Raw genomic sequence first — 25324 nt, 5'->3', positions numbered from 1 at the left:
AAAAAGTGCCACACTGCACTCTTCCTACTTTGGCAGACATTTTGCGGCCTAGCACGCTGTGATCTTTTGACCCTCTGGACAAGCTGTCCAGCAACTCTTTTGATGTTTGGAACCTGTCTTTGGAGTGCTCCGGGCCTGCCAGATAACAGCTGTTGCGATGTCGATGTCTGCTGTGGATGCTCCTCATCTGAGCTATTGGAAGCAGCACCCTCTTCCCCCAATGGATGCCAATCTGGGTCAACAACTGGGTCATCCATCACCTCCTCTTCTATGTCATGTGCACCTTCCTCTGTGTCACCGTGTATGGTGGTATAGTGTGCGGGAAGGGGCACCTGAGTCTCATCAGGGTCAGAATCTGGCTTTGTACACTGCGAGGACAATGTAGTGCTCTGAGTGAATGTACCAGCAGAATCATCCATCAGCGGCTGTGCATCAGTGCACTCCATGTCAGATTCATCTTGGCCTGGGTAATTCACCATTTCACTTGATAATCCAGGCATGGTATGTGAAAACAGCTCCATGGAGTAATCAGTAGTATGGCCTGCGTCATCTTTCAATCTTGGTTGGGGTGAAGGACACAAGGAAAGGTGTGGTTCATGAACATGAGCCTCCAATGACGACTCAGTGCTTTTACTTTTTACAACTGAAGAAGAGGAGGCGATAGAGCTGGAGGCTGAGTCAGCAATGTAAGACAAAACTTTTTCCTGATGCTCTGGCTTTAAAAGCGGTTTGCCAACTCCTAGAAAACTAAGCGTTCGAGGCCTTATGTAGCCAGACGATGACGCAGGGTCAGCACCTCCTGCATTCGATCCTATTTTGCTCTTGCCACTACCATCAGATCCACCACCAACACCATCATTACCAGCTGCCAACCCCCGCCCAATTCCACGGCCTCTTCCACCAGCCTTCCTCATTTTTGGTAGAAATGTAGACAAAATCCAACAAACTATATAGTAATGTAAAACAAGGTACAAGGTGTCTATAGGACAGGGGAGATTTTGAATTTCTGCAGACACTTGTGGACACTGGACACTTTTGGATTGTGTGAGGCCCACTGATATCTGAGCGCTATGTGACAGGCTCGATGGCACAGCTGTGACCAAAGTGACTAGAGGATAAGGGAGATTTTGAATCTCTGCACACACTTTTGGACACTGGATGGACACTTTTGGATTGTGTGAGGCCCACTGATATCTGAGCGCTATGTGACAGGCTCGATGGCACAGCTGTGACCAAAGTGACTAGAGGATAAGGGAGATTTTGAATCTCTGCACACACTTTTGGACACTGGATGGACACTTTTGGATTGTGTGAGGCCCACTGATATCTGAGCGCTATGTGACAGGCTCGATGGCACAGCTGTGACCAAAGTGACTAGAGGATAAGGGAGATTTTGAATCTCTGCACACACTTTTGGACACTGGACACTTTTGGATTGTGTGAGGCCCAATGAATATCTGAGCGCTATGTGACAGGCTCGATGGCACAGCTGTGACAAAAGTGACTAGAGGATAAGGGAGATTGGATTGCTTTTAAAAAAGCAGTTTGCGGAGCAGTGGGTAAACAGCAATGCAGGAATGTCAGGAAGCCTTAGAAGGCAGCCCAACAACCAACACCACTGATACACCACTATATAGCCTCCCCTTGCACTGCACACACAGTGACTGGTGTGTTGTGCAGGCCAAATTGCTAGCAGCAGAAGCAGTTTTTTTTTCTTCTCAGCAGGACAAAAAAAAAAAATTGGGATTGCTTTTAAAAAAGCAGTTTGCGGAGCAGTGGGTAAACAGCAATGCAGGAATGTCAGGAAGCCTTAGAAGGCAGCCCAACAACCAACACCACTGATACACCACTATATAGCCTCCCCTTGCACTGCACACACAGTGACTGGTGTGTTGTGCAGGCCAAATCGCTAGCAGCAGAAGCAGTTTTTTTGTCTTCTTCCCTGCCTAACGCTCTCCCTACAGAATCAGCAGCAACCTCTCCCTATACTAAGATCGGCAGAAGTAAGATGGCGGTCGGCGTGCACGCCCTTTTATACCCCCTGTGACGCCCACCAAAGCAAGCCAATCACTTGCATGCCCTTCTGAAAGATGGTGGTGACCCGTGCCTATGTCATCACGTTGCCCACAGTGTCCGTGGATCCTGATTGGCTGAAAAAGAGCGCAAAACAAATTTTTGAAACGCGACTTTGGCGCGTAAGTCGCCGACCTCGTGGCCGACCTCATCCTAGGGTCGGGTTTCGTTTCATGAAACCCGACTTTGCCAAAAGTCGGTGACTTTTGAATTTTTTCGACTCGTTTCGCTCAACTCTACTCAGGACACAATATCCCACAGAATAGAATTAGATACACCGCTCTTCAGACACTATAACATAGGATAGGCTTAGATACATGGCTCGGCAGACAGTATCACACAGGATAGGATTAGATACACAGCTCAGCCATCAGTATGACAAAGGATAGGATTAGATGCACTGCCCAGCAGACATTATCACTCAGCATAGGACCAGATACACAGCTCAGCAGTCAGTAACACAGCATAGGATTAGATACACGGCTCAGCAGACAGTATCACACAGGATAGGATTAGATACACGGATGAGCAGTCAGTAACACAGGTTAGATTAGATACACGGCTGAGTAGTCAGTAACAGGATAGGATTAGATACACGGCTCAGCAGACAGTATCACACAGGATACGATTAGATACACATCTCAGCAGTCAGTATCAAACAGGAGAGGATTAGATACACAGCTCAGCTGTCAGTATAACATAGGATAGCATTAGATACACAGCTCGGCAGACTCTCTCGCAGATGACAGGATTAGGTATCTGACTCAGGTGTGTGATTACATGATGGGGATGTAGTTCTATGTCTTCCATGTTACAGACATTGTCTCCGATGTCACTTTTCATATATTCGGTAATGTCGGGGGGAACAATGGATGATTTCGAAAAAGCAGAATTTATCCATTTACGTTTAACCTAATAACGGGCAGAAGCGTCCGGTGCCGACTCCTCGTGGACAAGACAATCAGGGCTTCATCTTCCTGGAAACTTCTGCTCCAGGGATAGGAAGTCATATGTGTAATTGCTGAGATCGATGGCCAAGGTTAGAGCACTGACCATAAGGACAGATCAGTTTTGTGCATCGCTCACATTATTGATCTCCAATTATTGCTTGTCAAACGGGGTAAATATCAAATGTACGAAACAAGAGAAATGTGTTTATTTTCTAGGCGACTTCAGAAATACATCTATGGTAGAGGATGTTTCCAAAGAAACGCTTAAAGGGACAGCACATCCATTGTCCATCTTAATTAGTAATGGGCGAACCCGAACAGTAAAGTTTGGCGTCGGTACCGAACCCCTACTCTTCAGGCACGGATCACAAACACAAACTTTTCCAGAAAGTCCGTGTTACTGTTCAGGTTCGGCACTCCAAACATTGGTGGTTGCCCACACTGTCTTCTGCATGACAGCGCAAGAAACAGAGTCAGATCTGATCAGTGGTAAAAAAAAAAAACACCCAGAATAAAGTCCTTTATTTGAAATCAAAATACTCACAGTTTTACAAATGTATTTAAAAATAACAAACACAGTTATACTCGCATTATGCCCATTCCATTGAAGCCCTGGTCCCAGTAAATAAAAGAGAAAATAATAAAAATACTCACCTACTCACAGTTTTACAAATGTATTTAAAAATAACAAACACAGTTATACTCGCATTATGCCCATTCCATTGAAGCCCTGGTCCCAGTAAATAAAAGAGAAAATAATAAAAATACTCACCTACTCACTGAGTTCACCACAGTTCATCAGCCCAGCTCACACTGAAGTGAGCTAGTAACACAACCTCAGAGGTCTGCGGTTACCTCAATGACATCACTGCTAGTCACTGATGCTGCACATGCAGCAGCTCAATGTCATGTGGTTTTCAGCCCGGACGGTCGCATCTTGGCACCGTTTAGGTTGAAAACCAATTATCACAGACATGGATTACGGCGTGGGTCAGAAAGTCGGACAGGTGAGGGATATTGCTGTTTTTTTTTTGTTTACAAGAGACCTGCGACCCATTTACTCTGCCGAGTTTGAGAGCCCTAATCTAATAGATGCGCCTTTTCTGGGGCAGCTGCAGGCTGCTGTTTTTAGGCTGGAAGGGAGGCAAGATCCATGGCCCCTTACGAGCCTGAGAATATCAGCCCCCAGCTGTCTGCTTTAGCTTGGCTGTTTGTCAAAAATGAAGGGGACCCAACTAAGTTTTTTTTTATTATTTAAATAATAAAAAAACAGCATTTTTTTTATAACCAGCCATGATAAAGCTGACAGCTGAGGGTTGCAGCCTGCAGCTGTTAGTTTTGCCATGTTAGTTATCAAAAATAGAAAAACTCAACATTTTTTTTTTTTTTAAATTTTTATTGCACAGCCATGCCTGCTCTTGCTGTTATTAACGGCAGCAGATGTAGGCTGATGGGAGTAGTACTCTCTCATCAGCTGATCTCAGCTTCTGTGACCGGCGGTAATGATCTTACCACCAATTAGAGGTAGTATTTGCCTCGCTGTCATGCAGATTATAGCGTGGCAAGCAACAGATGTTTCGCCCCCCATTCAACTGAATGGGGTATGGGTTCGGATACTGTTCTGGTACCAGAACCAAACTTTTTTTTAACTGTTCGTCTGAACCCGCCAGATCCAAACTTCCAGGGGTCTGCCCATCACTAGGCCTTATTCTTCTCTACTATGGCACTACATGCAGCCTACAGATCTACTAAGCAGTTGGTGTACATCTTTTGTCCCCTGTTATCAGCCTTTTCAAGCTTCAATGTAAGACTGGTTAATGCAATCTATTACTTTTTGTTATCAGCCACTACAGGAAGGGGAAATAAAAACCTAAAATAGTTTGTGTCTTCTTTGTACTCCTCTTGTCTTAAGCATTAATTTACATGTCCCGCTATACTGAATCTGTGTCCTTGCTTCCTTTTATGTGGCAGCTCTATAGTCCCCCTCTAACCCTGCTCACACATCCCGGTCCAACCACATGCCTGAAAGGCTATGTATTTGGGGTAAAAGGTGTCAAGCGCTACAGAAAAGAAAATAGAATTAGGTCTGTTGTGCACATTCCTAGCACTAGGTGGAGCTCCAAAGTATTTACTTTCTGTGTCTTTATGAAAGTTTCTGTGCTCACTGTTCCTTGAAAACTTATTTCCTGTCAACAGCACACCATGTGGTCAGGAGTGGTACTGCAATAAAACTGCAAAAAAAGGTTTTAAATAAAGCAATGTAATAAATAGCATTAAGTCTGTCAGGCTCCAATCGCATCACTAAAAGAGCTTCCCCCTATTAAGAATGAAGTTAATAAACTTAGGATCGAATTTAAAAAAACAAGATAATGAGTGTGACTTCTGCCAAGTAACAGGAGGGAAGATTACAGGACATATGAACCCAGTAGCAGGAGAGGGTTTATTGGCTGTGGGTTAATGCCAGGTCTGTGCAGCCTGAGTGCAGATTTGGGTGCAAACAACATGGAGATTAGTGCTCAATCCTGGGCAGAATCTGCTAACTCCTTGCATTATAAATAAATCCTTAAAGCTTTAAGCAGAAAAGATAGATGCCACCATTTGTGTTCTGCTGCAGTTGCTGCGCACAAATCTCACTCATTATCCTCAAAGATCTGCAGAGATGCCATGGAGAGCGAAGGGTTAACGGTAAATCTGCAGAAAGAATCATGAAATGTAGCGAATATCAGTGGTAAAAATCTGGAGGATTGTGCTGCTTATACAGAGGGAATCTATGGAGAGGAGACTGGAAGGAGCTCAGAACTGGGAGCGTTGCCCTCTTCTGAGGAGCGGAGGATGTGCAGCTCCAATGCCACACACCACACACGAGCACAAGACGGTGTCGCTTCACACCACCCACGAGAGCACAGGACGGCCTCACTTCACACCACACACGACACACGAGAGCACAAGACGGCCTCGCCTCACACAACACACGAGAGCAAAAGACGGCCTCGCTGCACACCACACACGAGAGCACAGGACGGCCTCACTTCACACCACACACGACCTCACTTCACACCACACACGACACACGAGAGGACAGGATGGCCTCACTTCAAACGACACACGAGAGCACAGGACGGCCTCGCTTCACACCACACACAACACACGAGAGCACGAGACGGCCTCGCCTCACACGACACACAAGAGCACGAGACGGCCTCGCTTCACACCACACACGAGAGCACAGGACGGCCTCACTTCACACCACACACGACACACGAGAGGACAGGATGGCCTCGCTTCAAACGACACACGAGAGCACAGGACGGCCTCGCTTCACACCACACACGACACACAAGAGCACGAGACGGCCTCGCTTCACTCCACACACGAGAGCACAGGACGGCCTCACTTCACACCACACACGACACACGAGAGGACAGGATGGCCTCGCTTCAAACGACACACGAGAGGACAGGATGGCCTCGCTTCAAACGACACACGAGAGCACAGGACGACCTCGCTTCACACCACACACAACACACGAGAGCACGAGACGGCCTCGCCTCACACGACACACAAGAGCACGAGACGGCCTCGCTTCACACCACACACGAGAGCACAGGACGGCCTCACTTCACACCACACACGACACACGAGAGGACAGGATGGCCTCGCTTCAAACGACACACGAGAGCACAGGACGGCCTCGCTTCACACCACACACGACACACAAGAGCACGAGACGGCCTTGCTTCACTCCACACACGAGAGCACAGGACGGCCTCACTTCACACCACACACGACACACGAGAGGACAGGATGGCCTCGCTTCAAAAGACACACGAGAGGACAGGATGGCCTCGCTTCAAACGACACACGAGAGCACAGGACGGCCTCGCTTCACACCACATACGAGAGCACAGGATGGCCTCGCTTCATACCATAAATGACACATGAGAGTACAGGAAGGCCTCGCTTCACATGACACAAGAGAGCACAGGACGGCCTCACTTCATACCATAAACGACACATGAGAGCACAGGACGGCCTCGCTTCACACCACACACGACACACGAGAGCACGAGACGGCCTCGCTTCACACCACACACGAGAGCACAGGACGGCCTCACTTCATACCATAAACGACACGAGAGTACAGGAAGGCCTCGCTTCACATGACACACGAGAGCACAGGACGGCCTCGCTTCATACCATAAACGACACATGAGAGCACAGGACCGCCTCGATTCACACCATATGTAAGGGGAGGACAGGACTGTAGTCGTGACCTGAATTACTGCAACATCTATATCCAGTCCTTCCCCTACAGAAAACTGTACTCTTCTCTTCAGAGTACCTGCATCTCCAAATTCAGCTTCCTCTGGGCACTTCCCAGATGATGATGGTCCCTCTTCCAGGCAACACCCAGCAATGGAGACACAGTCCAAGTTAACTTTAACACTTTCTTTACTGAACACTTCACACGTTACATCCACAGTTGGAACATTGTGACATTTACATGTTTCCTCATCTTTCCCTCTCAGGCTGTCGCTTCTGTGCAGTACACGCCTGGACCGAACATCCTAGACTGCTCCCAGTTGCTTCGTGGCCTGACCTCGCCATGATGACAATTCCTTCTGCCTGTGTTGCCCCGGACTCCAAATCATCAGTCACCAGGTTTGGTTGCCTCTGGTAAAGCATTCGGCCCACCTGTACCAATCTATTCGAAGCGCCAACTTCTTTCATCTCCTCAGTCCTACTGATTCCTGCCCTAAAAGCATCTGCCCAGGCAATAAGTCGCCACATCTTTCCTTTCCTGTTCTGGGCCACTGCTATGACACATATTAAACGCACAAACCTCAGTGACATTATCAAATGTCAGCAAAAAGGTGAGGCTGTAGAGACAGCCCCCGTTAGGCAAAAAGCCTAAAGCACCCACTCCAGAGTCAATCAATGCATGCAAGGAGAAAAACAGAGCAAAACGGGTGAATAGAGTAAAAAAATCATCATTTTTATTAATTTAATACATCCAAGTATAATTACAAATAGTGATGAATAAAATCATGAAAAAACAACACCACAGGATGAAAGGACAGAGACCCCCAGGCAAATAGACAGCCACCATATATGAAGTGGAGGCAGGAGCTGAATAAGCCCGGGGCCAGGTAGGTCTCCCCTCCCTGGCCCCGGGCTTATTCAGCTCCTGCCTCCATCCCCGGTAAGATACCGCTCTCTATACTCGGCGCACTTAGCGCCCGTGGTGTACCACCACATCTACATATTGCGGTGCAGTGACTTTTAGGTGGATGTAGTGAGGTGGTATTTATCACTTATCTATACACATTTGTATGCCACTTCATATATGGTGGCTGTCTATTTGCCTGGGGGTCTCTGTCCTTTCATCCTGTGGTGTTGTTTTTTCATGATTTTATTCATCACTATTTGTAATTATACTTGGATGTATTAAATTAATAAAAATGATGATTTTTTTACTCTATTCACCCGTTTTGCTCTGTTTTTCTCCTTGCATGTATTGCTATGACACATAGTGGCCGTGGGTAACGTGGGCTGCAGTGATTTAACGTTACGCCAAGCTGTCAGGACCTATAGCCCATGTGGACACTAGGGCACCCTGGCACCGTCTGCCTTAACTTCCTACAAACTTCTCTTTCCAACAATTAACCCTCTATATATGTCCTATCAGCTATATCTTTAAAGACCACTAGTATGCCCCCACCTAGTGGCTCACAACAGAACTACACTTACCATATGTATTTAACTATCTCCTAAAGTGCCCCCCTCTAATGTCCCCCAAAAGGATGCACTAACTTACCCTAAACTCTACATAAATATCAATGTACATTACTTTACAATACATACAATATAACATTAAAAAATGCAGTCTCAAGAGCATGGTAATACATATACAAATGTGGCAGTACCAGTAAAGTGAGCGGTAATACATCTTCATATGTAGCAGTACCGCAAGCATTCAACATATACATTACCAATATTAGCACTATGTAAACCTCAACAAATCAACGGCAATTAGAAGAAGAGAAGCAAGAAGGACATTATATCTCACTCCCTAACACACACACACACAACACACGAGAGCACAGTACAGCCTCGCTTCACATAACACACGAGAGCACAGGACGGCCTCGCTTCACATGACACACGAGAGCACAGGACGGCCTCGCTTCACATAACACACGAGAGCACAGGACGGCCTCGCTTCACATAACACACGAGAGCACAGGACGGCCTCGCTTCACATGACACACGAGAGCACAGGACGGCCTCGCTTCACATGACACACGAGAGCACAGGACGGCCTCGCTTCACATGACACACGAGAGCACAGGACGGCCTCGCTTCACATGACACACGAGAGCACAGGACGGCCTCGCTTCACATAACACACGAGAGCACAGGATGGCCTCGCTTCACATGACACACGAGAGCACAGGACGGCCTCGCTTCACATGACACACGAGAGCACAGGACGGCCTCGCTTCACATAACACACGAGAGCACAGGATGGCCTCGCTTCACATGACACACGAGAGCACAGGACAGCCTCGCTTCACATGACACACGAGAGCACAGGACGGCCTCGCTTCACATGACACATGAGAGCACAGGACGGCCTCACTTCACACCACACAAGACAGCACAGAACGGCCTCACTTTACACGACACGCGAGAGCACAGGACGGCCTAGCTTCACATCATACATGACACACGAGAGCACAGGATGGCCTCGCTTCACACCACACACGACACACCACACATGAGAGCACAGGATGACCTTGCTTCACGCCACACACGAGAACACTGGACGGCCTTAATTCACATCACACACAACACAGGAGAGTACAGGACAGCATCTCGTCACAACACATACAAGCACAGAATGGCCTCGCTTCACACCACACACGACAGCACAGGATGGTCTCACTTCACAACACACAGCACACAAGAGAGCACATGATGGCATCACTTCACACCACATAACACATGACAACACAGGATGGCCTCACTTCACAACACACACGACAGCAGAGGATGGCCTCGCTTCACACCACACATGACAGCATAGGATGGCCTCACTTCACACCACACAAGAGAGCACAGGACGGCCTCGCTTCATTCCATGCATGAGAGCACAGGACGGCCTCACTTCACACCACGCACACACACACGAGAGCACAGGACGGCCTCGCTTCATAACAAACACGACACATGGCAGCACAGGACGGCCTCGCTACACACCACACACGAGAGCACAGGACAGCCTCTCTTCATACAACACACGAGAGCGCAGGATGGCCTCGCTTCACACCACACACAAGAGCACAGGACGACCTCGGTTCACACCACACATGAGAGAACAGGACGGCCTCGCTTCACACCACACAAGAGCACAGGATGGCCTTGCTTCATACCACACACGACATACGGGAGAACAGGACGGCCTCACTTCAAATCACACACAATAGCACAATAGCACAGGACAGTCTAGCTTCACACGACACACGAGAGCACAGGACGGGCTCGCTTCACACCACACACAAGAGGCAAGGACAGCCTCACTTCACATGACACACGAGAGCACAGGACGGCCTCACAACACACCACACATGAGAACACAGGACAGCCTCGCTTCACACGACACACGAGAGCACAGGACAGCCTCTGTTGTGAATTCTCTTACTTGAGTTGGGGCTCCCTCTGGTGGTTACTGTGGGTAATGGAGCTGGCCGGATTGACAGAGATCTGCCACCTGACGATGATGATTGGAAATCTTGGGTTACTGATTGGGAGTATTTAAGTGAGCAGGCTTCCCTCAATTGTTGCTGGTGATTAGCTCTTCCTGTGCAACTTGAGGTCTGCTGTCTCCTGCCTGATTCTGCATTTTTCAGATAAGTTGTTCAATTGGCTAATCCTTTGCTTCTGATCTGGTTTTGCCTCTTTCTGCTTTGCTGTGCGGGTTCAGCATGCTCCCTGCTGGGGCTGTGCTGGACCCCGCTCCATATGTTACAGCTTGTGTCAGTTTGTTCAGTCCCCTGTTATATTAGTCTCTTTTGCTTTGCTGCCACTTTACACCAGAATGCTGATATAGTGGGGGAGAGGTCGTGACAACCTCAGTGTTTTTTTTGTACATCAGACGTGTTGTATTTTTTAGGGTTTTTGTGTGACAGTGTCTTTCCTTTCCTATTCTATTTAGTTAGTTTGGGCTCCATAATTTGCTCAGTCTGTTTTCTGCCTGTGTTTGTCCCTCATCTGGTCTCACCGACAATATATGCTTGGGGCTATTTCTTTGGGGTTCTACTCCGGGGCAGTTTAGATTTTACCTTTCTTACTTTAGGCCTAGTTAGTTCTCCGGCTGTGTCGAGGTGTCTAGGGCAATGTAGGTACGTTCCATAGCTACTGTTAGTTGTGTTGTTAGGTTTAGGGGCCTGCAATTCGCTAAGTGACCAACCTTTCTTGTTTCCTGGTGGCCTAGCCTATTCCTGCCATCCTCTTCGGTGACCTGTTCATAACAGAATCATCAGCCGTACTGTAGACTCTAGGGTACTCTAAAGAAGAAAAGAATTGTAAAAGTATTGTAAAAAAAAAAAAAAAAAGTGTCAGAGTTTTTTTATATATTTTTTCCTCTTTTTCTCTGGGGCCGTAGGAGGATTTTTTTCTCTAATGGAGACTAAGCGATTGTGTTGAGCAGCTCACTGCTGAAGTGCGGGGAATTTCTGCCTATCTCGCTCAATCATCTGCTGTAGAACCAAAGATCCCTACTCCTGGGGATTGGTCAAAACTTTTGAATTTTAAGAATAATTTTAAACTATTTTTTGCCTTGAAACCTGACTCAACGGGGAGCTCTGTGCAGCAGGTTAAAATTGTCATCTCCCTGCTGTGCGGCGATCCCCAGGACTGGGCTTTTTCTTTGACACCTGGAGATCCTATTCTGGCTAATGGGGATGCGTTTTTTCAAGCCCTGGGGTTGTTGTATGATGAACCTAATGCTGAGAAAACCTTATTGGCATTGAACCAGGGTAAGGATTCTGCAGAGTTAGATTGTCAAAAATTCCAAAAGTGGGTGGTCTGTACTAAATGGAATGATGATGCCCTAGCAGCTCTCTTTCGGAAGGGTCTGGCAGAAACCGTAAAAGATGTTATGGTGGGATTTCCTGTCCCCTCTGGTCTTGACGACTCTATGTCATTGGCCATTCAAATTGATTGACGTTTACGTGAACGTAAAACTACACGAGAGGCGGTGCTGCCTTTCGAACGAACTTCTGAACCCATGCAATGTGATAGGGTTTTGTCTAGGGCGTAACTTCAAGAGTTTAGAAGGCGTAATAAGTTGTGTTTTTTTTGTGGGGATGCCTCTCATACTATTTCTGTCTGCCCTAAATGAGAAAAGCGTTTTGCTCACGCATTTGCGGTGGGCATTGTACAGTCTAAGTTCTTTTGGCGGTTACCTTGATCTGCTCCTTGTCTACATTTTCCGCTTTTGTTGATTCAGGAGCAGCTTTGAATCTGATGGATTTTGAATTTGCCAAACGTTGTGGTTTTCCCATGGTGCCCCTGCGGACTCCTATCCCTTTGAGGGGTATTGATGCTACTCCTTTGGCGGAGAATAAACTCCAGTTCTGGACCCAGGTGATAATGCGGGTTTGCCCCGGACCACCAAGAGAATTGTAAATTTTTGGTGTTGCACAATTTGCATGATATTATTGTACTGGGTTTTCCTTGGTTGCAAACCCACAATCCTGTATTGGATTGGAAATCTGTGTCTGTGGTGAGTTGGGGTTGTCAATGTGTTCATAGTGACACTCCTGTTTTCTCCTGCTTTCCCTAGTCTCATGATATTCCTGACTATTTGGCTGATTTTTCTGATGTATTTAGTGAGAGTAAGTCCGCGTCTTTGCCTCCTCATAGGAGTTATGACTGTGCAATTGAGTTACTGCCCTGGTGTAAATTTCCCAAGGGTCGGCTTTTCAACTTATCCGTACCTGAACATGATGCTATGCGATCTTCTATCAAGGAGTCATTGGAGAAAGGTCATATCAGACCATCCTCTTCACCTTTAGGTGCTGGGGTTTTTTTTGTGGCCAAGAAAGATGACTCATTAAGGCCATGTATTGACTATCGTTCCCTTAACAAAATCACTGTTAAATATCAGTACCCGTTACCCCTGATTTCTGATTTATTTTCCAGAGTTAAAAGTGCTTGTTTGTTTACCAAACTTGACCGTAGGGGGGGGCGTATAATGTTATTCGCATCAAGCACGGGGATGAATGGAAGACGGCGTTTAATACCCCAGAGGGACATTTTGAGTACCTGGTGATGCCTTTTGGGCTCACTAATTCCCCTTCCGTCTTCCAATTTTTTATGAGCGATACTTGCCGGGACTTTGTGGATAAGTTTTTGATCATTTATTTGGATGATATTTTGATCTTTTCCAGTGATTGGGATTCTCATGTGGAACATGTCCGGACTGTGTTCTGGATTTTGAGGGAAAATACTCTGTATGTTAAGGTATCAAAATGTCTCTTTGGTGCACAGACGATTTTGTTTTTGGGATTCATTTTGTCCCCGTCTGCTATTGAAATGGACCCGGCAAAGGTATAGGCCATTTATGATTGGGTTCAGCCCACTTCTCTGAAGGCTCTTCAGAGGTTTTTGGGTTTTGCTAATTTCTAAGTAATTTTTCTGGTACTGTTAAACCACTGACGGATTTGACCAAAAAGGGCGCTGATGTGGTGAATTGGTCTCCAGAGGCAGTCTCGACATTTCAGGAGCTTAAACTGAGATTCACTTCTGCTCTGGTTCTACGGCAACCTGATGTTTCACTCCCATTTCAGGTGGAGATAGATGCTTCTGAGATTGGTGCAGGAGCCGTTTTGTCCCAAAGAGATCCAGTAACCTCTAAGATGAATCCCTGTGCCTTCTTTTCTCAAAAATTTTCCCCTTCTGAATGTAACTATGACGTGGGGAATCGGGAATTGTTGGCCATGAAGTAGGCATTTGAAGAGTGGAGACATTGGTTGGAGGGAGCTAGACATCAAGTTGTGGTCCTCACCGATCACAAGAATTTGATTTATCAGCCAAGCGCTTGAATCCTAGACAGAGTAGGTGAGCCTTGTTTTTCACACATTTTAATTTTGTGGTCTCCTTTCTTCCAGGCACTAAGAATGTTAAGGCGGACGCCCTTTCTGGGAGTTTCTTTGCGGATTCTCTTGATGTGACCGAGCCTACTACCATTCTAAATGAGGGTGTAGTTCTTTCCGCCATCTCACCCGATTTAAGACGTGCCCTGGAGGAACTTTAGGACAAACCTGAACGATGCCCTATGGGAAAATTGTATGTCCCTGACCAGTGGAGGAGGACAAGTTATTCATTTGCTAATCCTTTGCTTCTGATCTGGTTTTGCCTCTTTTTGCTTTTCTCCCTGCTCCGTGCTCCCTGCTGGGGCTGTGCTGGACCCCGCTCTATATGTTACAGCTTGTGTCAGTTTGTTCAGTCCCCTGATATATTAGTCTCTTTTGCTTTGCTGCCAGTTTACACCAGAATGCTGGTAAAGTGGGGAAGAGGTCGTGAGACCTCAGTGTTTTTTTTGTACATCAGACGTGTTGGATTTTTTAGGGTTTTTGCGTGATTGCAGACAGTGTCTTTCCTTTCCTATCCTATCTAGACATATTGGGCCCCATAATTTGCTCAGTCTGTTTTCTGCCTGTGTTTGTCCCTCATCTGGTTTCACCGACAATATATGTTTGGGGGCTATTTCTTTGGGGTTCTACTCCGGGGCAGTTTAGATTTCACCTTTCTTGCTTTAGGCCTAGTTAGTTCTCCGGCTGTGTCGAGGCGTCTAGGGCATCGTAGGAACGTTCCACGGCTACTGTTAGTTGTGTTGTTAGGATTAGGGGTCTGCAATTCGCTAAGTGACCAAGCTTTCTGGCTTCCTGGTGGCCTAGCCTATTCCTGCCATGCTCCTCGGTGACCTGTTCATAACAAGCCTCGCTTCACACCATACATGACACACGAGAGCACAGGATGGCCTCACTTCACATCACACACCACACATGAGAGTACAGGATGACCTTGCTTCACACCACACACGCGAGAGCACTGGACAGCTTCGCTTCACACCACACACGACACACGAGAGCACAGGACGGCCTCACTTCACATCACACACAACACAGGAGAGCACAGGATGACCTTGCTTCACACCACACACGAGAGCACTGGACGGCCTTACTGCACATCACACACAACACAGGAGAGCACAGGACAGCCTCTCTTCACAACACATACGAGCACAGGATGGCCTCGTTTCACACCACACATAACACATGACAGCACAGGATGGCCTCACTTCACAACACACACCACACAAGAGAGCACAGGACGGCCTCGCTTCACACCACGCATGAGAACACAGGACGGCCTCGCTTCACACCACACACACAGGTGAGCACAGGATGGCCTCGCTTCATAACAAACACGACACATGAGAGCACAGGACGGCCTCTCTACACACCACACACAAGAGCACAGGACAGCCCCTCTTCATACCACACACAAGAGCACAGGATGGCCTTGGTTCACACCACACATGAGAGAACAGGACAGCCTCGCTTCATACCACACACGACACATGGGAGCACAGGACGGCCTCGCTTCACTTCACACACGAGAGCACAGGACGGCCTCGGTTCACACCACACATGAGAGAACAGGACAGCCTCGCTTCATACCACACATGAGAGCACAGGATGGCCTCGCTTCACACCACACACGACACATGGAAGCACAGGACGGCCTCGCTCCACATCACACACAAGAGCACAAGACGGCCTCGCTTCATACCACACATGAGAGCACAAGACGGCCTAGCTTCACACCACACAAGAGAGCACAGGATGGCCTCGCGTCACACCACACACGAAACACAGGAGCACAGGATGGCCTCGTTTCACACAAAATACGAGAGCACAGTACGGCCTCGCTTCACACCACACACGAGAGCACAGGACAGCCTCGCTTCACACGATACACGAGAGCACAGAATGGCCTCGCTTCACACCACACCCCACACACGAGAGCACAGGACGGCATTGCTTCACACCACACACGAGAGCACAGGACGGCCTCGCGTCACATGACACATGAGAGCACAGGACAGCTTTGCTTCACACTACATGCGAGTACAGGACAGCCTCGCTTCAGACCACACACGAGAGTACAGGACGACCTCGCTTCATATGACACACGAGAGCACAGGACGGCCTCACTTCACACGACACACCACACAGGAGAGCACAGGACAGCCTCGCTTCACACCACACACACGAGAGCACAGGATGGCCTCGCTTCACACCACACACGAGAGCACAGGATGGCCTCGCTTCATACCACACACGAGAGCACAGGACGGCCTCACTTCACACCACACATGAGAGCACAGGATGGCCTCACTTCACACCACACACGAAACACAGGAGCACAGGACGGCCTCGCTTCACACCACACATGAGAGCACAGTACAACCTCGCTTCACACCATACAGGAGAGCACAGGACAGCCTCGCTTTTCAAGATACATGAGAGCAGAGGAGGACCTCGCTTCACACCACACACAACACGAGAGCAAAGGACGGCCTCGCATCACACGACACGAGAGCACAGGATGACCTTGCTTCATATGACACATGACACATAAGAGCACAGGACAGCCTTACTTCACACAACACACAAGAGCACAGGACGGCCTCGCTTCAAACCACATACGAGCACAGGACAGCCTCGCTTCAGACCACATGTGAGAGCACAAGACGGCCTCGCTTCATATGACACGAGACACGAGAGCACAGGACGACCTCACTTCACATCTCACAACACACAGGAGAGAGCACAGGATGACCTCGATTCACACGACACATGAGAGCACAGGACGGCCTAGCTTCACAACACATGAGAGCACAGGACAGTTTTGCTTTACATGACACACGAGAGCACAGGAGGACCTCGCTTCACACCGCACACCAGACATGAGAGCACAGGACGGCCTCATTTCACAACACACACGACACACGAAAGCAAAGGACGGCCTCGCGTTACAAGACACATGAGAGCACAGGACGGCCTCGCTTCACACGACACACGAGAGCACAGGACGGCCTTGCGTCACACCACACATGACACACGAGAGCACAGGACGGCCTCGCTTCACATCACACCACACACAAGAGCACATGATGGCTTCTCTTCACACGACACACGAGAGCACAGGACGGCCTCACTTCTCATCACACACCACGCATGAGAGCACAGGGTGACCTAACTTCACATCACACACCACACAGGAGGTCACAGGACTGCCTCTCTTCACAACACATACGAGCACAGTATGGCCTTGCTTCACACCACAGTGCAGGTTGGCCTCACTTCACAACACACAATAGAGGACAGGATGGCGTCGCTTCACACGACACACGAGAGAACAGGACGGCCTTACTTCATGCCACACACAACACACGAGAGCACAGGACGGCCTCACTTCACATCACACATGACACACGGGAACACAGGACAGCCTCGCTTCACACCACACCACACACAAGAGCACATGATGGCTTCTCTTCACACGACACACGAGAGCACAGGACGGCCTCACTTCTCATCACACATCACACAGGAGGTCACAGGACAGCCTCTCTTCACAACACATACGAGCACAGTATGGCCTTGCTTCACACCACAGCGCAGGTTGGCCTCACATCACAACACACCACACAATAGAGCACAGGATAGCCTCGATTCACACCACGCATGAGAGCACAGGACGTCCTCGCTTCGCACCACGCATGAGAGCACAGGACGGCCCCGCTTCGCACCACACGTGAGAACACAGGTTGGCCTCACTTCACAACACGCACCACACAAGAGAGCACAAGGCAGCCTCGCTTCACACCACACACAAGAGCACAGGGCGGCCTCTCTTCACACAACATACAACCACAGGATGGCCTTGCTTCACATCACATCACAGGTTGGCCTCACTTCACAACACACACCACACACGAGAGCACAGGATGGCCTCACTTCACACCACACACGACAGAACAGGATGGCCTCGCTTCACACGACACCCGAGAGCACAGGACGGCCTTGCTTCACATGACACATGAGCGAATAGGACAGCCTCACTTCACACGACACACGAGAGCACAGGACGGCCTCTCTTCACAATATATACGAGCACAGAATGGTCTTGCATCACACCACACACGACAGCACAGGACGGCCTCGCTTCACATCACAACTTTGTCGTTTTTAACCTTCTCACTTCTTATAAGGTAAATAAATTTAAAATTGCATTTTAAAGCCACTTTGTGCATTGTTTTAACTATTAGCTGACACCAGGGTTTTTTTGTTTTTTTTATCGACATGGGTAGGAGAGTCAGGAAATCATGTGAGAAAACATTGCAAACATAGGACAGTATGTATGTGTCCATATTCCATAGACTGCAATGTCAGAAAAAAACAGATCCATTTTTCATCTGTTTTTTTTTTTAAGAATGAAAAAGTGCAGCAGATTGGATTTTTTTCATCTCATAACAAAAAGCAGATTAAAGCGGATAAGTGCACAAATGGATGTGAAATAAATATTGTGACAAGTGATTTTCCATTGAATGCTATAGAAATATAAGTGTATTCAATTTATATAGCATTTTCTTACACTACAAATGGATACAAAGAATGTGGTGTGAAAAATGACTTGGATCGATAGATGGATAATAGATATACAAAAAAGAAAAAAAAAAAGAAAAGCACAGCAGCACTCTGTAAGGGCCAAGATATATACAAACACTGAAAACTTAAGATCTACACTGCATTGATGCTAAATAAAATGTACTTACAAAAAATGAAGGTTCTTAGCACATAAATTTGCCAATTTATATATGCCCATCAACAACGGCAAGGTGACCTCCTACTGATGAGTCCCTTTCCTACTAAACTTGTCTCTGCCGGGATATATGCCTTCAATTTACGGTAAATGGACAGAAGAGCCAGGACTAATTCAATGTTTTTACATATCTTGTCCCTTACAAAGGGCTGCTGTGCTCTTTTTTGTATGTTATGTAGTCATTGCAGCTTGCACCTGTTCACACTATATGGAGGTTGTGGTCAGGTTTTCTGTTTTAGATAATAGACAGATAAATATATAATAGAAAGAGATAAATAAATAGAAATGTGATAGATAAATACATACTGTAGATAATAGGTCATGGCTATCAGACTGGAGGGGGTCCGACCCAGTCCACCCGTTGATCAGATTGTATTTACTTTAGTATACACTATAGAAAAACAGAAAACTGAGCCGGAGTATAACTTGAATAACATGCATGATGTAAGAGCCTGTTCACACTGGCTGTGTCTTTATTTACCATACTGAAGTGACCCAGTCCAGAGTGTGTCTGTCCCTTTAAGTAATACTGAATTGTGAGTAGCTTCTTGTACACTACAGCTCACTCTCTAACTGTCTCTCTACATTATTTGTGAGCTGTAATTCTCCATTTCTAGCCACCTTCATTTTAGATGCAATGCATTTCTCGTTTGCTGTGTTCTGTCGCCATCTAATGGTGAAAATGTACAATGACTGAATTATTGTTTTGTAAGGATTTGAGACGTGAATTCGGTCTCCTATTGGCCAGCTCCTAGTCACATGGTCTATAGGAGGAGCTGTTTTTCCAAGCAAGTCTAGAATATTCTGTAGTCTGAGGGATGCCTTCAGGGAGAGCAGAACACACGTAGAGGAGGTTTTTACCTCAAGATCTCCTGCAGGCATAAAAAGCCTGAGTTCCCTCTAACCTGTACAGACATCTAAAGTATTGCTGACAGGATTCACCACATCTAAAGTCTTTATGACAGGATTCACCAGTTTCTACCTTCACCTATAAGTACTTGTGCACGTGCCGTGACAAACTGTGGAGATAACCTCAAGTACAGGTCTGTAACCTCTAATTGCTGCGTCTACCTCCTTATGTAAACTACCATAAGACACTCTCCAGTGTTCTTAAAGCTCCAGACCCCAATCACATCAATTATGACAGGTGTGTGTCATAATTCCTTCAGCTGTGGACACCGTGTGAGGGTGGATAGCAGGGAACGTTCGGCCTGGTCATTACAAAGCAACTATAGGAATAGTAATGGATAGGTGACTTATAGACGCCTCTCCATTACTAAGCCGTGGGCTTGATGTCACCAGAAAATACAAGCAGGTGACATCAACCCCACAAACATTACCTCACTTGCCATGGCTACAGGGCAAGTGGGAAGATTCGGGCAAAGCACCAGAATTGGCACATCTAACAGATGTGCCTTTTCTGGGCTGCTGCGGGCTGCAATTTTTAGGCAAGGGGGCAATATCCATGGCCCCTTACCAGCCTGAGGATACCAGCCCCCAGCTGTAGCAAGGCTCGTTGTCAAAAATGGGTGGGAACCCCGCTTTTTTTTATTAACTATTTATTTTACAAAAAGTGAGGGGACCCCTCTATTCTTGATAACCAACCTTACTTATGCTAACAGCTGAGGGTTGCAGCCCCCAGCTGTCAGTTTTGTCTGGATATCAAAAATACAGGAGAAACCACACCGTTTTTCTTTTTTTGTTTTAATTATTTATCTATAGCGCAGGCACCGGCTGATGAATATTCTCATCAGCCGCTGCCTGTTCTTACTGTTAATACCAGAGGTAAACTTTTTACATCCGATCCCAGCTGCGGGCTCACGCTGTCATTTGACAGTGTGGGAACCATGGCTGTCTAGCGGTAATGATTTTACCGCCGATCAGAAGCAGTGTCTGCCGTTCTGTCATGCACATGACAGTGTGGCAAACACTGGATGTTCGGGACCCCCATTCAAGTGAATGGGGTCCAGGTTCAGGTCCGGGTACTGTTCTGGTACCCGAACCAGAACTTTGCTTAACTGTTCGTCCGAACCCGAACAACCAGGGGCCCACCTATCTTTAATTATTAAGGATGATTTCCCATCCAGTATTATGGGAAAGCTGGGTGACAACCCCTATATGAGCTGACATGGTGTCCATATGAATGGTGGCTATATTGATACAGACATGGTCAGACTGGCCAACAGGGGAGAAGGTAAATTCTCTGGTGGGCCCCTGTGCAGGAATGAGCCATGCAGTCATCCTTATGAGCAATAGGTGGTACAATACACATGATTCTCTATGTACAGAGAATGGCAGCATCTCATCATTCATCCAACAAGCTGCCCAGTAAAAAAAATATCTGAAACCAGAGTGAATGATGGTCCAGCATTATTTGCATGTAGCTGAACAGAGTCAATGTTACTGGTGAGCAGTTTACATCGGAGTCTGACACTGGACACAGATGTAACCAGCATACAGCAGATTAGTTGACAATCATTAATGACAGATGGGGATGACTCTGGTTTTCCTGAGGAGTTTTGGTGAATTTTGGGGATAGTTCTCTTTCCTACTTCCATTGTTTATGCAGCACTGAAGCTGCAGCTCCCCAATGTACAGTACACAGCTGTCTCCTCTCTCCAGGGGGAATAAATGAGGCTCAGGAGAGCAGAAATAACAGGTTCTAGAACTTAGAAGAGGATTGCACTAAAGTTCAATCATGTTTCCAAGTGCAACAAAGAATCGGGAATCTCACTGGGAGAAGCACATCTACAGTTGATGGGGTTAAGAGGAAGCACATCTGTAGGCTATGGAGTTGAGCTAGGGAGAATCACATCTGCAGGCGCTGAGGTTAGGGAGCAGTACATCTGCAGGTGCTGGGATAGGGAGCGGCACATCTGCAGGTGCTGGGATTAGGGAGTAGCACATCTGCAGGCGCTGGGGTTAGGGAGAATCACATCTGCAGGCGCTGGGGTTAGGGAGCAGTACATCTGCAGGTGCTGGTATTAGGAAGCAGCACATCTGCAGGTGCTGGGATTAGGGAGCGGCACATCTGCAGGTGCTGGGATTAGGAAAAAGCACATCTGCAGGCGATGGTGTTAGGGAGCAGCATATCTGCAGACGCTGGAGTTAGGGAGTAGCACATCTGCAGGTGCTGGGGTTAGGGAGAATCACATCTGCAGGTACTGGGGTTAGGGAGCCACACATCTGCAGGCGCTGGGATTAGGAAACAGCACATCTGCAGGCGCTGGGATTAGGGAGCGGCACATCTGCAGGTACTGGTATTAGGAAGCAGCACATCTGCAGGTGCTGGGATTAGGGAGCGGCACATCTGCAGGTGCTGGGATTAGGAAAAAGCACATCTGCAGGCGATGGTGTTAGGGAGCAGCATATCTGCAGACGCTGGAGTTAGGGAGTAGCACATCTGCAGGTGCTGGGGTTAGGGAGAATCACATCTGCAGGTACTGGGGTTAGGGAGCCACACATCTGCAGGCGCTGGGATTAGGAAACAGCACATCTGCAGGCGCTGGGATTAGGGATCGGCACATCTGCAGGTACTGGTATTAGGAAGCAGCACATCTGCAGGTGCTGGGGTTAGGAAGCGGCACATCTGCAGGCGCTGGTATTAGGGAACAGCATATCTGCAGACGCTGGAGTTAGGGAGTAGCACATCTGCAGGCACTGGGGTTAGGAAGCAGCACATCTGCAGGTGCTGGGATTAGGGAGCGGCACATCTGCAGGCGCTGGGGTTAGGGAGCAGTACATCTGCAGGTACTGGCATTAGGAAGCAGCACATCTGCAGGTGCTGGGATTAGGGAGCGGCACATCTGCAGGTGCTGGGATTAGGAAAAAGCACATCTGCAGGCGATGGTGTTAGGGAGCAGCATATCTGCAGACGCTGGAGTTAGGGAGTAGCACATCTGCAGGTGCTGGGGTTAGGGAGAATCACATCTGCAGGTACTGGGGTTAGGGAGCCACACATCTGCAGGCGCTGGGATTAGGAAACAGCACATCTGCAGGCGCTGGGATTAGGGATCGGCACATCTGCAGGTACTGGTATTAGGAAGCAGCACATCTGCAGGTGCTGGGGTTAGGAAGCGGCGCATCTGCAGGCGCTGGTATTAGGGAGCAGCATATCTGCGGACGCTGGAGTTAGGGAGTAGCACATCTGCAGGCACTGGGGTTAGGAAGCAGCACATCTGCAGGTGCTGGGATTAGGGAGCGGCACATCTGCAGGCGCTGGGGTTAGGGAGCAGTACATCTGCAGGTGCTGGTATTAGGAAGCAGCACATCTGCAGGTACTGGTATTAGGAAGCAACACATCTGCAGGTGCAGGGGTTAGGAAGCGTCACATCTGCAGGCGCTGGTATTAGGGAGCAGCATATCTGCAGACGCTGGAGTTAGAGTAGCACATCTGCAGGCGCTGGGGTTAGGGAGTGGCACATCTGCAGGCGCTGGGGTTAGGGAGCAGTACATCTGCAGGTGCTGGTATTAGGAAGCAGCACATCTGCAGGTGCTGGGATTAGGGAGTGGCACATCTGCAGGCGCTGGGATTAGGAAAAAGCACATCTGCAGGCGCTGGTGTTAGGGAGCAGCATATCTGCAGACGCTGGAGTTAGGGAGTAGCACATCTGCAGGCGCTGGGGTTAGGGAGCCACACATCTGCAGGCGCTGGGATTAGGGGGCCACACATCTGCAGGCGCTGGGATTAGGGAGCCGCACATCTGCAGGCGCTGGGATTAGGAAACAGCACATCTGCAGGCGCTGGGATTAGGAAACAGCACATCTGCAGGCGCTGGGGTTAGGAAGAAGCACATCTGCAGGTGCTGGGGTTAGGGAAGAGCACATCTACAGGTGCTGGGTTTAGGGAGAAGCACAATGGCACCTGCTGGGGTTAGGAAGCAGCACATCTGCAGACGCTCAGGTTAGGGAAGAGCACATCTACAGGTGCTGGGTTTAGGGAGAAGCACATCGGCACCTGCTGGGGTTAGGGAGCAGCACATCTGTAGGCGCTGGAGTTAGGGAGCCACACATCTGCAGGCGCTGGGGTTAGGGAGCAGCACATCTGCAGGTGCTGGGATTAGGAAGCCACACATCTGCAGGCGCTGGGATTAGGGAGCAGCACATCTGCAGGTGCTGGGATTAGGAAGCCACACATCTGCAGGCGCTGGGGTTAGGGAGCGGCACATCTGCAGGCGCTGGGATTAGGAAGAAGCACATCTAGAGGTGCTGGGTTTAGGGAGAAGCACATCGGTACCTGCTGGGGTTAGGGAGCAGCAAATCAGTAGGCGCTGGAGTTAGGGAGTAGCACATCTGCAGGCGCTGGGGTTAGGGAGCAGCACATCTGCAGGCTATGGGGTTAGGGAGCCGCACATCTGCAGGCGCTGGGGTTAGGGAAGAGCACATCTATAGGTGCTGGGTTTAGGGAGAAGCACATCGGCACCTGCTAGGGTTAGGAAGCAGCACATCTGCAGGCACTGGGGTTAAGGAGCAGCACATCTACAACTGCTGGGGTTAGGGAGCAGCACATCTCCAGACACTGGGGATAGGAGCAACACATCTGCAGACACAGGGGTTTGGCTTGTACCTTGTTTATTAGATTGAGGCTATGATTTTCTACCTTCCATTATCATTATCATCCCAAGCCCATGCCTTTCATCATCAAAAGACCAGAACCTCATCCTTTTGTTCGGAGTAACGGGATAGATGGCACATAGACATTCAAATGCAGGAGGCTGGGAAAGCCACAAATCAAGAATGGAAACAATCTCCTAGGAGTCCGCGCCCTGTGAAGCAGATCTAAGCTGTTTTTAGATACTTATTAATTGAACAATACTCTGGCAGGGAAAGGGTGCCTGAGGAATAGATAGGAATTTAGTGCATGTTTATTAAATACTGTCATCTGCAATTGTACTTTGCACATCTACATTGTGTATATTGTATTTGATACATTGTATTTTATTTGTTGCATAGAGATCTGTAAAGGAAATTAGTTTTGGTGATTGCACGTTGCAACATGGCATTACATGAAGGTTTGCATGTAAATTATGTCTGATGAATTGTATTCCCATGCGAAGAGGGCATTCTGTGATTAGCTGCACCTTATTATATTACTGACAGCTAGGCTGACAGCATTTTGGCACAATAAGGAGTATCTGATTGATTGGAGCATGGCTAGGGTCTGGGTAACTTGATGAGTTTCATCCAGTCAGCATCAAATGAGCACAAGTCAGCGACACATACTGCTTATTACAGACTGATGTGACACGTAAAGGTTGTATGGTGTGTGGATGACGGCATGGAGCAGCTCAGCTGTGAGAACCACAATGTATAGAGAAAAGTCAAAAATCGCAGATTAC

The sequence above is a fragment of the Dendrobates tinctorius genome, unplaced genomic scaffold, assembly GCF_039654945.1.
Source record: "Dendrobates tinctorius isolate UK_male_01 unplaced genomic scaffold, ASM3965494v1 ptg000114l, whole genome shotgun sequence".
Lineage (NCBI taxonomy): Eukaryota > Metazoa > Chordata > Amphibia > Anura > Dendrobatidae > Dendrobates > Dendrobates tinctorius.
This window is presented reverse-complemented; position numbering follows the sequence as displayed.